At 35.7% G+C, this 15,414-nt stretch overlaps 1 protein-coding gene across 8 annotated transcripts in view; it reads right to left on the reverse strand.

The window, feature by feature from the left end:
- JAK2 (Janus kinase 2) overlaps positions 1-15,414 on the reverse strand; it is a 113,263-nt gene that overhangs the window by 89,941 nt on the left and 7,908 nt on the right. The window contains exon 1 of one of the 8 annotated variants that reach the window (XM_059656738.1): positions 14,205-15,145. The exons of the other annotated variants lie outside the window; for them this stretch is intronic. The gene's annotated coding sequence lies outside the window, so the exon portion shown is untranslated. Of the gene's footprint in view, positions 1-14,204; positions 15,146-15,414 lie in introns of those variants that run through there. 8 annotated transcript variants of the gene reach the window in all.

Consider the following 15,414-nt stretch of genomic DNA (forward strand, 5'->3'; position numbering starts at 1 on the left):
TCCCCCTGTGGGAGTGCACTGACCACCAGGGGGCAGCTCCTGCATTGAGCATCTGCCCCTTGGTGGTCAGTGTGCATCATAGCCACTGGTCGTTCAGCTGATTTGCATATTAGCCTTTTATTATATAGGATGAATAAAAATTAAACTGGCATCATCTCAACAACAATCAATACTAGATTATAATGCAGTAATATCTTCCAATTGATTACAGAAAATAATCCAGGAAACAAGAGGGGGTGAGGGGGAGAGATGGCATTTTCAGACATTCAAAGTCATATGAAGACAAAATGTTAAACCACCCACGGACTCTTACTAAAAGAACTATTAATAGATACACTTTTATGAGAGGAAAACAGAATTCAGAGAGAGAGCATTTACTTACAACAGCAAACACCAAAATTGATAAAGTATTGGTAAAATTTTTTTAAATGGAAAAGAAACATAACACCCTGTTAAAAAAGAAACACATGAAGCTGAAACTTTAAATTAGAATAAGGTAGAAGGGGTTTGATTCCTCCTTGCCTATTTAGTAGGACATTTACTAAATAACTTAGAACTTTGTTGTAAATGCTTATATTTAAACATATGTCAAAAATACTAAAGGTAATCACACTCAGTTGGTTAGTGTTGTTCTGATAGGCCAAGGTTGCCGGGGCACATACAGGAGTCAACCAATGAATGAATAAATAAGTGGAACAACAAATTGATGTTTCTCTCTCCCACTTTTCCTCTCTCTCTAAAATCAATGAATAAAACTTTAAAAATAAAAAAAAAATGTTAAAGGCAACCATTAAAAGAAAGATTTATAATCCATAAGAAGGGAGGAAACAATATCATGTCATCTGCAAATAATGACAGTTTTACTTCTTCTTTTCCAATTTGGATGCCTTTTATTTCTTCTTGTATGGTCACTATAGCTAGCACTTCCAGTACTATGTTGAATAGGAGTGGTGAAAGTGAACATCCCTGACTTGTTCCTATTCTTAAGGGAAATGGTTTTAGTTTTTGCCCATTGAGTATGATATTGGCTGTAGGTTTGTCATATAGGCTTTTATCATGTTGAAGTATGATCCCTCTATTCCCATTTTGCTGAGAGTTTTTATCAGAAATTGGTGTTGGATTTTGTCAAATGCTTTTTCTGCATCAATTGATATGATTATGTGATTTTTGTCTCTCAATTTGTTTATGTGATGTATCACATTTATTGATTTGAGAATATTGTACCAGCCTTGCATCCCCGAAATAAATCCTACTTGTCATGGTGTATGATCTGTATAATGAAATTAAACCACCAACTTACACCATACACAAAAATAGACTCAAAATAGATAGAGGACTTAAACGTAAGACGGGAAACCATAAAAATCTTAGAAGAATCCATAGGCAGCAAAATATCAGACATATGTCGTAGCAATATCTTTACCAATACAGTTCCTAGACCATGGAAACTAAGGAGAAAATAAACAAATGGGAACACATCAAAATACAAAGCAAAAGAAACCATCAACAAAACAACAAGAAAGCCCACTTGCATGGGAGAACATATTTGCCAATGTTATATCCGACAAGGGTTTAATCTCCAACATTTATAGGGAACTCAAATGACTTAACAAAAGAAAGATAAACGGTCCAATAAAAAAATGGGCAAAGGACCTAAATAAACACTTTTCAAAAGAGGACATACAGAAGGCCATGAGACATATGAAAACATGCTCAAAGCCACTAATCATCTGAGATGCAAATCAAAACGACAGTGAGGTACCACCTTACAACTGTCAGAATGGTTATCATCAACAAATCAACAAACCACAAGTGCTGGCAAGGAGATGTGGAGAAAAAAGGAACCCTCATGCACTGCTGGTGGGAATGCAGACTGGTGCAGCTACTGTGAAAACAGTATGGCATTTCCTCAAAATATTAAAAATGGAACTCTCACTTGACCCAGTAATCCCACTTCTAGGAATATATCCCAGGGAATTCGAAACGCCCATCAGAAAGGATATATGCATCCCTATGTTCATAGCAGCACAATTTACAATAGCTAAGATTTGGAAACAGGCTTAGTGCCCATCAGCAGATGAGTGGATTAAAAAGCTGTGGTACATCTATGCAATGGAATACTATGCTGCTGTAAAAAGGAAGGAACTCCTACCATTTGCAACAGCATGGATGGAGCTGGAGAGCATTATGCTAAGTGAAATAAGCCAGTTGGAGAAAGGTAAGTATCACATGATCTCACTCATTTGTGGAATATAATGAACAACATAAACTGATAAACAAAAATAGATCCAGAGACAGAGAAACACTGAACAGATCATCAAACTTGAGGGAAGGTAGGGGAGGGTGGAGGGGCGGCGGTAAGAGATCAACCAAAGGACTTGTATGCATGCATATTAGCATAACTAATGGACACGAACACTGGGTTGGTAGGAGCTTGTTCTGGGGGGGGTGGCAGTGGCCAGGGAAAGGTAAATGGAGGGGGGGAGAGACATATGTAATACTTTAAGCAATTTAAAAAAAAATGAGGAAAAAGAAAAACAATGACAAACAAAAAAATAAGATAGTAAAAAAAATTTAGGTCCAAATGTCAATACATACAATAAATATAAATAAGCCAATTAAACCCACCCTATAAAAAACAAAGAACATCAGACTGAATCTTTTTAAATCATGGTATACAGTACTTAGAAGAGACAGATAAAACCATACAGAAAAGTTAACCAAAAAAAGACATTTTTCTCAATTTAACAGGTGCAAAATGCATTAATTCTTGTTGATTATAAGCCAAGCTACAAACTCAAAGAAGTTTGCAAAATATAAATCAATAAACAATAGAAACCCCAATTTTAAAAGGGTTAAAAAAATATATGAATAGATAAATAAGCATAAAAGATGATAAATCCCACTTGTAAAAAGAAAATATAAATTAAAATAAGATACTAAATCATAACCATCAGGTTGGCAAAATTGAGAAGTCTGAAAATACCAAGTATCATAGAGAGGATGTATAGGAGAAGAACCCTTCAGACAACTAGTTTGGAAGATTAATTAGGCTGCATTAATTAATCTAAAGATATACCTATTTTACAATCAAGCAATTCACTTCTAGGTATAACTCTAGAGAAATAAATATACTAGTGCATAATTTTCAAAGTAGCATTATTTGTAATAATAATAAGACAAATAACTTTAATGTTCATCAGTTGATAAAAATTATATGTAAATTGTGGAGTTTCATACAATGGGAATACTATACTATTCATAAACTTAAATAAACTAAATGGATATCATGGTTAAATTAATGTCATAAAAATAAGTGGGGATGCCGAAACCGGTTTGGCTCAGTGGATAGAGCGTCAGCCTGCGGACTGAAAGGTCCCAGGTTCGATTCTGGTCAAGGGCATGTACCTGGGTTGCGGGCATATCCCCAGTAGGAGATGTGCAGGAGGCAGCTGATCGATGATTCTCTCTCATTGATGTTTCTAATTCTCTCTCTCTCTCCCTTCCTCTCTGTAAAAAATCAATAAAATATATTTTTAAAAAAATAAAATAAGTGGGGATTAAAAATTTGTTTAGTAGTAAAAGTTTAAAATATGCATGAAAATGATACTAACTTCAAGTTAGTGGTTACCTCTGGTGTGGTAAATGGGAGAGATATCAGAGTAAGAGTAGGTAGATGAGTTTCAACTGTAACTATAATGTTTATTTCTCAAAAAAAAAAGATCTAAACAAAAAGTGGCCAAAAATTATTAGAACTAAAAGGTAAATATAGATAACTGAATTATTTTATTTTTCTAATTTCCTGTATGTTAAGAATATTTCAAAAACATTTTAAGCTCTAACTGGTTTGGCTCAATGGGTGGAGCGTAGGCCTGCGGACTGAAGGGTCCCAGGTTTGATTCGGGTCAAGGGCATGTACCTTGGTTGCAAGCACATCCCCAGTAGGGAGTGTGCAGGAGGCAGCTAAATTGATGTTTCTCTCTCATCGATGTTTCTAGCTCTCTATCCCTCTCCTTTTCCCTTCCTCTCTGTAAAAAATCAATAAAATATATTTTTTTAAAAACATTTTAATATTAAAATGAAAAGAGAAAAGGGAGAATATAGCCTTTGCTTTAGGACCCAAGTTGAAATAGGACTGGATTTGAATCCTGATCTCTATGCTCTTACTCAGAAGAAATTATTTAATCTTTCTGAGCCTCAGTTTCCTAATCTCTTTTTTTTAAAAAAAAAAAAAATAACATCCACTATTTCATAAATTATTGTAAGGATTAAATGAGACAATCTATCTGAAATAATCTTACCCATAGACTAGTACTTTGCCAGAAGCCAGTCCATCCTTGCTGCTTGACACAGTCGCTGCAGGGAAGAAACATCTGCACAGCATATGTTTCAAGGGACCTGGCGTATATGGCATACTGTTCTTAATATGTTTGCTCCCATTTTTAGTGCTGTGTGTTTTAACCAAGGTCACCTCTCTGAGAAAGGTTGTTTCCCCAAGTGGGGATTTTCCCCTGGAGTTAGGGATTAACAGGACTAAGGAAGGGAATAAATCAGTAAAACCACTTAACTAAGTGCCAGGCAGGTAGTTAATCACCTTAACTATGAACAATCACGCTTAAGCTACATAATCTTTATTTAGGATAATCTCCTTCATTTACTTCCTTGTAGCTTAACAGAACAATAGAGTAATGACCTTGGAATGGAGATAACAAACGCTCTAACCTTTGGAATAGAATGGATAGGATTAAAATCAAATGGTATAAATACAGATGTAACAGGAGAATAAAGAGAGAACCTGGCTAGAACCTGGCTAGAGATCCTGGATAGGCTGCTAATCAACTGAATGCTGTCTGTCTCCATGTCATTCCTTCTTCGCCGACCCAATCCACAATTTTGGGAACCCCTGGACCTGCTGGGCCTGGACCCCAACAGTACTTTCCCGTCTCTTCACCCTTTATAAGACAATGCTCAGGTTTTTGGGTTTTTTTGCTTTTTTTCCCTCCTTTTATTTTTCCCCACAAACATATAGGCAGTGAGGATTAAAATATATGGTAATTCATATATGTTGAAAAACAGAAACTACTTTTAAAAAGTAAAACTTCTCACTAAAGTTTGGTTACATTACCACCAAAGACATACTGTCTTAAATATTCCTAAAAGCAAAACCTGGTACAGGATTCAGTGAAACACTAGTTTTTTTGAAATTTAGGTAACATGAACAGAGAAATAAAGAAGCGATACAGGTTAATGTAATAATCTGAACAATAAAGATTTAATTGAAAAAAAAGAAAAAAGCGATACAGGGAAGGGAAGGCAGCCAATAAAACTGCAGTCTTACACTAGCTACCACAGCAGGCTTAACTCCTTGGAAAAGCTCTAGGAAACAGTATAAGACATCTAGAATTATTCCACCCAGGGGATCACTATAGTATTTATACAGTACAAACCCCTGAGAGTTACTCACAGGTTGAGTGAGGGCTTGCTCCCAATAGTGTTAATTCCACAACATTTCTGGCCTGCCACAAGCACTGGAAGCATGGCTTCCCATAGTTCCAAGAAAAAAAAGTCAGCAGGTAGAGATGCAAATACTAACAGAATTTGTGTTTGCTAAAGCACAAAGAAGGTGATAGGGTTTAAGGGTGGGACATAAACGACATCAGCTTCAGCTACCACACTATATAATTTTGCTATTAAACAGAACAAAAGGAGAAAAGGAGATATGTATGGTCTCAGCTCTACTGGCTAATTAGTTCAGAACTTGCTGTTCCTCAATTTCTGCTTGAAAATTAATTTACATTAAACTGAACGAACCAAATGTCTTCCCTTTTTTTTCATATGTATTTTGTATGGTCTTTAAAGAGAGAGTGATCATTTCTGGTTTGTCAAAATGGAATGTCCACCTCACACAGCGTAAGAAAAATAGATTCTAGATACAGCAGGAAAATTAATTTAGCACAAAAAGGTTTTTAAAAAAGATAGCTTTTTAAGTGTTTTTATCTTATATTCACACCATCTAATCTATGATGCTGCACATTTCATTGAATATAAACATTAAACATTTTATAAAGTCAGAAATAGTAGAGACTATTAAGCACATTTAGTATAAAGCCATGGATAAATTTTGTAAAGGCAGGGATTTTGGCCCTAGCTGGTTTGGCTCAGTGGATACAACATCGGCCTGCAGACTGAAGGGTCCTGGGTTCAGTTCCAGCCAAGGGCACATGCCAGGTTGCAGGCTCAATCCCCAGTAGGGGGCATGCAGGTGGCAGCCAATTGGTGATTCTCATCATTGATGTTTCTAACTCTCTCTCCCTCTCCCCTCCTCTATGAAATCAATTTAAAAAATATTTAAAAAACAGGGATTTGGGATGTTTTAAAACCAAAATAATTTGGTTGTAGGAGGGGAGGTGCTATATACTTTCATCCAAAACTTAGAAGGTATGCTAAAGTAAAAGATACTTGTGAATCTGATTAAAACAACAGCAATCTTTTGTTATTTGTGCATACAGGCTCTTTCTTCATCTAAAATATACCTACAAAAGCTGTAATAGCACAAAAGAACCCCTTTTGGATTAATGAAGAGGAACATTGAGTGTCTGGAATAATATAAGAATTTTATTTATTACATAAACATGTGTATCTCTTATAAACAAGACTAAAGGCAAATTATGCATTTAAAAAATATATAGAAATCCTGTTAAATTCTGTTTGAATGCTTTTGATAGTCATTTAAAACCAAAATAGTATTGATATACACATAGACAGATCAGTAGAACAAAACAGCATCTAAAAATAAATTCAAGAATGTACGGGAATTTAATATAACAATATTTTGATACACTAGGAAAAGTATATGTGTTTACAAATGGCACTAACATAACTGACAATACAACTAGAGAAAACATGCTAAACCTATATTTAAGTAAAAAATAAAGTATATATAAATTAAATATTTAATGTAAAATATAAAAGAATTAAAATACTGAAAGAACCTTTGAGATGACTTCTATCTGGAATGAAAAAACTTTCTTATGCAAACTGAAAAAACCCAAAATCCATATAATAAAAGTCACATAAATTGCCTGAGTCCTTATTTTCTTTGGCTAATAAAGTGACTTTTATTCCCACTTGAATTTCAATGCCTTAGGCAGAAAATGCACTGACAGTTTCCCTTGGTCTGCCCTTCTCCCTACAATCTTACATAACAAGTTTCTTTATCTTTATACACACTAATGACACGGAAATCAATGAAGTTTTTTACCTGTACAATAAAGAAAAATATTATATTAAATTTTTAATTTCTCTAGAGAAAAGGAATTATAAACAAAACCAAAAGACAGACTGGCAGAAAATATTTGCATTTCATTTGTCAAACAAGGAATATCTCCAATATACAAAGAGCTCCACAAACTGATAAAAGACAATATTAGAAATATTTATTACAACCTTCCACCAAAAATATATTTTGAGCACATATGAAATATTTACAAAAATTAACCATAAGAAAACATATGCTCAAAATTAAAGAAAGAAAATTAAAACTAAACATAACAAAATCTAAAAAATTACCTCAATTTAGAATAACTGCTATTAGGAAACAATTTTTGCAATGACTATATCTGCCTTTATTTCATTTCTCTTTATATTTGTATTCTACTCTTTCAAAATGACAAAATAATTTCAAGTGTTTGTATACTCTCTTTAAAAATCATTTTTGTTAGCTCTTCTTATTGTTCTCTGACTCCTCTCCTTACATATTTGAAGTTGGACATTTTCAGTCATTTCTTTGGTTCTTTAAATACATCCACTTCAATTATTTCTTTACCAAAAACTCTTTTGCACATGTACATCCTTTCCAAACCTAACATCTAAGTAAAAAATAAAATAAAATAAAGGAAACAAAGACTGATAAACCTGACTACATAAAATTATAAGCATCATAATAAATTTTTTTTATTTGAGGAAAAAACATATGCCACAAAGGTTTACTATATTTATATAAGTAACCCTAACAAATCAATGAGAAAATGAATAAAGAACATTAATAGGCATTTCATAAAACAAATGCAAATATTTCCTAAAATGAAGACATGGTCAACACCATTAATAATGAAAGAAACGTAAATAAAAATGAAATATTGTTTCTTCCTTATCACACTGGCAAAAATTAAGATTGGCAATAGTGTTGGCAAGAATATTAAAAAAGAATATCTAAGAATTGTTCCTTTTAAAGAGGACAAAAGCACTGCAGGAGGATGTGTATCTAAGAATTCTCTGAAACAGTAATAATGGAAAATGACATTAAAGGGATCTGATAAATACACCATGGTATACATAGCCAATAAAATAGTATGAAGACATTAAAAAATGATATCCATGGCTTACATTTTAAATATGTTTTATTGATTTTTTACAGAGGAAGGGAGAGGAAGAAGGACAGAGAGCTAGAAACATCAATGAGAGAGAAACATTGATTCAGCTGCCTCTTGCACACCCCCCACTGGGGATGTGCCTGCAACCAAGGTACATGCCCTTCACCGGAATCGAACGTGGGACCCTTTGGTCCGCAGGCCGACGCTCTATCCACTGAGCCAAACTGGCCAGGGCCTATGGCTTACATTTTAAACTTAGCATAGCACAAAATGGACACCAAGTAAGTATTTATTGAGTACAGTGGGGCCTTGACTTAGAGTTTAATTCGTTCCGTGATGGAGCTCGTAACTCAAATTACTCGTATGTCAAATCAATAGTGAACGAGTGAGACACGTGATGCTGGGCTGATGTTGTGGCATTCACTGTGATGTTTGCTGCGCCAACTAGCGGTGGGGTATCTGAAGGTGGCTCGTAACCCGAATTTTAGCTCACAACTCAAAGCAAAAAATTGGCCGAGAGATGGCTCGTATCTCGAAAAACTCGTTAGTCGGGACACTCGTAAGTCAAGGCCTCACTGTAATTGATTACATTAACTGTTTATTTAATGAGTGATTGATTAAACACTGAGGGATTGCTTGAGTATGTAGGTAGGTGAGTGACTGATTGACAAACTGAGTGACTACTAAGTAAACAATTGACCCACTGAGTGAGTGGCTTGAGTGACTGACTTATCAGCTGAATAAATGACTGAGTGAATGATGACCCTACAGGATGGTCCTATTCATTTAAGACTATATTTAAATGTCACTATACACAAACAACCAGAAAGGTTTAAAACTTATTAAGGAAGTTCTGTCAGTCATAAGAAACACTTGCAATTCTTTTTGCCCCTTTTACCAATTAATGTAATTTTTAAATACCAATATAGAAATATTCCCTGACTCAGAAATCACAGTACGGTTTCACAGCAGCCAATGTTGGAACAAAACAGAGTCTGAAAATAGACCTAACTATATTCATAATTTAAAACACTACTATTTCACAGCAGCAGAGAAAAGATGGATTCTTCAACAAAGAGTGTTGGAACAACTAGACAACCATCTGAAGGAAAAAAGTTGGATCCCATCTTATACTTTGCACCAATATAAATTCCAGATAAATCAAGAAAACGAGAGATTTTCAAAATAGAATTTCAGGGTTAAGCAGGGACATAAGTAGGATTTATTTATTTATTTATTTTTGTAACAAAAAGAATGACTAACAAAAAGAACAGCATAAAAACAAAGAGGCATGCATGAGAAAAAAAATCACACTATAAACAGAGTCAAAAAGATAAAAAGATAACCTGGGGAACATATTTACAATTCATTTCACAAACACAGAGCTATTTTTTTAGTCGAGAAAGAGCTTCTAAAATCAAAGTAAAAGGTCAACAATCAAGACAGAAAATGGGCCAGGATATGAGTGAATAGTTCTCAGAAAAGAAAAATTCAAAGCAAATTAAAATTATAAGATTCCATTTTTCACATCTCAAATTGACAAATATCAAACTAACTGAAAACAGGTGTAGAAAAGTATGAGCTGGCATTTCTATGAAGATCAATTTGGTAATATTTATTGAAATTAATAACATAGCTTTTGAATCAGCAATTCCTCTTCTATATAACCTAGTTATGGTCCTACACACACAAAATTACATTACAGAGATATTCACTACATTTTGAATTCTAAAACATTTAAAATGCCACCTGACCAGTTTGGCTCAGTGGATAGAGCGTCGGCCTGCGGACCAAAGGGTCCCACGTTCGATTCCCGTCGAGGGCATGTACCTTGGTTGCAGACACATCCCCAGTGGGGGGTGTGCAGGAGGCAGCTGATCGATGTTTCTCTCTCATCGATGTTTCTATCCCTCTCCCTTCCTCTCTGTAAAAAATCAATAAAATATATTTCAAAATAAAATAAAATGCCACCTGTTCAGAGTAGATAAAATTTTTGAGAGAATAAAAAGAAGAGACAAAGAGCTTTGCTTTAAAGCAGCCGTGGGCAAACTACAGCCCGCGGGCCGGATCCGGCCCGTTTGAAATGAATAAAACTAAAAAATAAAAGACCGTACCCTTTTATGTAATGATGTTTACTTTGAATTTATATTAGTTCACACAAACACTCCATCCATGCTTTTGTTCCGGCCCTCCGGTCCAGTTTAAGAACCCATTGTGGCCCTCAAGTCAAAAAGTTTGCCCACCCCTGCTTTTAAGGGAAGGAGAAAATGCAGCAGTACCATGAAGAAAATGTGTCAAGTAATGGTACTAAATTGGGAATTGGCAAACTAATGCTCACAGGTCAAATTCAGCCAGTTGCCTGTTTGTAAATAAAGCTTTTGAATCCTTTCATTTTTGTCTTCTCCTTGGTGGCTTTTGCACCACAAAGGCAGCACTGAGCAGTTGCAGTAGGGACAATCTTGCCAACAAAGCCTAAAATATTGACTATCTGGTCCTTACTAGAAAAATTTTGCCAACCCTGGTTTACATCAGTGATTTTCAGTCTGGTCCCCAAACCAACATCAGCAGTATCACCTGGGAACTTGTTAGAAATGCAGATTCTCAGGTCTCACTCCAGACCAACTGAAACAGAAACTCAGCAATTTGTGTTTCAACCAGCCCTCTAGGTAATTCTGATAAGAGCCCCTGGGTTAGGGTTCTAGCATAGACAAGAAGAGATGAGGACCCATCTGACATTTGTGTTCACAGATAGAAAGGGCCTTGAGGAGATTTAACGGAAGCCTACTAAGTCTCAAGGAGGCTATCGAAGAGGGCTTAAAGGAAAGTGAGGAAAATACTAGTGAAGGCTGAATTGAAGGAGATCTGTTATATAGTAGTGGAAAGTTTGGCGAAACTATCACCTACAGTAACCTGGAAAATAAAATATACAGTTGACTCTAAACAACACAGGAATTAAGGGTGCTGATCCCTGTGCAGTCAAAAATCTGCATTTAAGTTTGGAATCCCCAAAAACTTAACTATTAATAGCCTACTATTTGTCCAGAAGCCTTACCAATAATATAGTTGATTAACAGATATTTTTATGTAAGTTTTATATACTTTATTCTTATAGTAATGTAAACTAGAGAAAAGAAAATGTTAAGAAAATCATAAAGAAAATACATTTATAGCACTGTCTTTATCAATACAGTAAGATTACATCGTCTGATGGTTATTTACTATTCATTAAGTGGCAGTGGATCATCATTAAGTGGCAGTGAATCATCATCAAAATCTTCATCCTCGTCTTCACACTGAGCAGGAGAAGGAGGAGAAAGAGGAAGCGCTGGTCTTGCTGTCACAGGGGTGGAAGAGGGAGAATATGTGGAGGATGTGGCAAGGGAGACTGGAGAGGCAGGCACCCTCGATGTAACTTTACAGAAATACATCATAATTTGTCTGACTTTTTTGCTTTTTCATTTCTTTAAAAATGTTTCTACAAGGTACCAATTTTTTTTCTACCATTTGCTTTAGTTTCAGTGCCCGTATCTTAGAAAGATCCATGTCATAAAATAAGTCAAAAGCAGTCATGAATTATCAGAACCCTTCTGTTAGATTGTCTAATGTCAACTTATTTTCTGGCACTGCTTCTTCTACATCTTCTTTCTCATCATATGGCACTGGTTCTAAAGCATCATCTACATCAAGTCATCCTCTGTTATTTCCTCTAGTGTGGTGCCTATTAGCTCTTGTATTTTTCAAGATCCATATCTTAAAACCCATAACCCTGGCCCCTTTTTGCCATATCCACAATCTCATGATTTTCTTCTTTGGCTCTGCCATAAATCCTATGAATTCATGAACAACATCTGGACAGAGTTTCTCCAGCAAAAATTTATTATTTCAGCTTGATGACTTTTACAGTTTTTTCTATAACAACAATGGCATCTTCAATGATGTATAATCCTTCCAAACTTTCATGATGTTCTATCAGGGTTCTCTTCCATAGTGTTGACAGTCCTTTCCATAATACTCATTTGTAGTGAACCTTAAAAGTCCTTCTGACCCCTTAATCAGGCTGAATTAGAAACAATGTGGTTGAGGGCAAATGGACCATTTCGATGCCTTTGGTGTTGAATTCATAAGGTTCTAGGTGACCAAGGGCATTGTCCAGTATCAAAAGAACTCTTACTGGCAAGGTACTGACTTTAGGAGCAAAGCATCCAAAAAACCAATCCAGAAAAAGGGTTCTTGTTGTCCAGGTTTTCTTGTACAACCAAAAGACTGGCAGCTCATGTTTTTCTTTTCTCTTCGAGGCTCCAGGGTTAGCAGCTTTATAGATAGGGGCAGTCCTGGTCATAAACCTGACTGCATTGCACAAAACAGTAGAGTTAGCCTACCCTTGCCTGAAAGCCTGGTGCTCATTTCCCTTCCTTAACTAATAGTCCTTTGGCATTTTCCAGAATAGGGCACTTTTGTCTGTATTAAAAACCTGTTCAGGCAGATATCCTTCTCCTCAACGACTTTCTTAATAACATCCAGAACTCGTTTGCTGCTTCTTATTCGGCAGAAGCTCTTTCTCCTGTTATCTTGACATTTTTTACACCAAATCTCTTTCTAAAATTATCAAAACCTTCCTTTGCTGGCCTTAAATTCTCCAGCATTAGATTCTTCACCTTAATTTTGCTTTAAGTTTTCATATGATGACTTAACATTTTTTGGAATTATATTACAGTTCATAGTTATGTCTTTCTTATAACAAGCCTGCACTCACATAAAAGGTACATTTTCTATATGAGATAAAACGGTAGTTAGCAAAAAGTACATGGTTTTCACACCTGCTAGCGTAGCTTCAGTGATAGCTTCACAAATGTTTTCTTTTTTTTATAGTGGTCCTTATGCTGTATTCATTTTTCTTGAAATGATGGTCAACTGTAGCTGCATACTTCAATCTGGTACATGTCAAGCAAGTCAACTTGTTGTGAGGAGTATTTCCAACATGGTACTTTGTATGGGTCCCCCAGTGTTATTCAAGGTTCACAGTATTGCAGTAAACAATGAAAAATAGGCAAGAACCACAAGAGATCACTTTGCGATACTCAATTTACTGGAGAGATGAACTGCTCACATGCAGATAATTAGTGTCACAGCATTCTAAGCAGATACAACACTTGAGCTCACTGCAATAGCAACAGGAGGTGATTATGAAATTATTAGAGTAGTACAGTATGTACTACAGTTAATCTTATGGAGTTATAATTTAATACTGTGTCTTTCTTTTATTTACATTTATTTCAGCAACAAATGGTGCCATGTACAGGCTGTGTTTGTGTGCCCAAGTTTTGATAAATTTTAAGTTTTTATAATACATTTGTGTATACTTCATTAATATCATAAAATGATAAGATAGTATCTACATATATTTGTGCATTCATGACATACCTAACTTTTTCTTAATTTATTCAATATTTCTAAGCTACACAGTTCTTCTGCAAGTTTTTAAAATTACCACATATCTCCAAAAATTTGATATATTTATTGAAAAAAATCTACTTATAAGTGGACCCACCCATTTCAAACCAGTGTTGATCAAGGGTCAACTGTACTTAATGAATGTTGAAGAAGCAGCTGGCTTCTTCTAGCTGCCTTTATAATTAAGAGAGCAGAGAGAGATGAACTAAAGAATGAGCTATTCACTTTTTGAATGGAATTTCAAGAAATGTAAAGGACTCAGAACAGTCTTTTCAGCCAGCAAAGTGTTCTTGAAGTAAAAAAAGATCTCAGGGCAAAGATCCATTTAGACTGGGACTGTAAGATTCATTGTTAAAACCTCAGCAAGATCTAAGTCAGTACCTCATAGATTCTCTCAGACACAAAATTATCCAAGAATCGTAAGAGTGCTGTTCCACAGCAGCCTCACAGGAAGCCGAAAATAGGAAAAAGATTGCTGTAAGAGATTTGTGGGTATAGCTTTTGTCTGATGGAGTCAATTAATACACAGCCAGTACACAAAATTTTTAAAGGAGTTATATTAGCTTAGAATGAAAGGGACAGTAACTATATAAAATAAAAGGAGGCTTTGGACCCTAAACCACACTATAGGCATAAAGCAAACTCAGAAGATTACTCAGCTGCAAACACAGATAAATTCTTCTGAGGGAAAAAAGAATGATTCAGAAGGTGAGACCAAAGACCAAAAGAAGCAGCCATGGCACACTAAGAACTAGGAAGTAGGACTGAGCTCCATTCAAGAAACTGCCAATGTGCACCCAGCCATGTTTTAGAATTGCTATAGACTGCTGTGTGCCTCCCTCGTCTCTCTTTTTGAACAGGAAAGTGTACTGTGGTTAACATGTGCCTTTCTAATCTCATATGGTAATTATGTGGGGACATATTACTTGTCTCTTCACAGACAAGTAAAGAGCAATCATTCTCAAGAAACCATACCAAAGGAACCTGATCTGTATCTGGACCTGATTTGGATGATGACATACTAGATTTTGAGCTGAAGTAATAAAGGGATGTGAATTAGAGGTCTCTGAGGAGGAGGTTAGTATATTTTGCATGTTTTGGGTGTGGAAGGGATGTGTAGTGTGGCAAAAGGGCAAACTATGGCAATAGTATTGTCTAGAGATGGCCATAGCAATATCTCCCATTCCACATGTTTTCTTCTACAATGTAACCTTACCACCCCCCTATTAATAAGTGGAGTCGAATCCTCAGACCCCTCCCTCCATCACCATGTTCACCAAAACACTAGCTTTTAAATCCTGACTCATCAACCGGTTTGGCTCAGTGGATAGAGCGTCGGCCTGCGGACCAAAGGGTCCCAGGTTCAATTCCGGTCAAGGGCATGTACTTTGGTTGCAGGCACATCCCCAGTAGGGAGTGTGCAGGAGGCAGCTGATCGATGTTTCTCTCTCATCGATGTTTCTAACTCTCTATCCATCTCCCTTCCTCTCTGTAAAAAATCAATTAAAAAAAAAAAAAGTAAATCCTGACTTATCAAGAAAGTCAACTATCTTGAGGCCTCCATGTTGTAAGGAGGTCCAGGCCACATGTA

The sequence above is a fragment of the Myotis daubentonii genome, chromosome 11, assembly GCF_963259705.1.
Source record: "Myotis daubentonii chromosome 11, mMyoDau2.1, whole genome shotgun sequence".
NCBI classification, from domain to species: Eukaryota; Metazoa; Chordata; class Mammalia; order Chiroptera; family Vespertilionidae; genus Myotis; species Myotis daubentonii.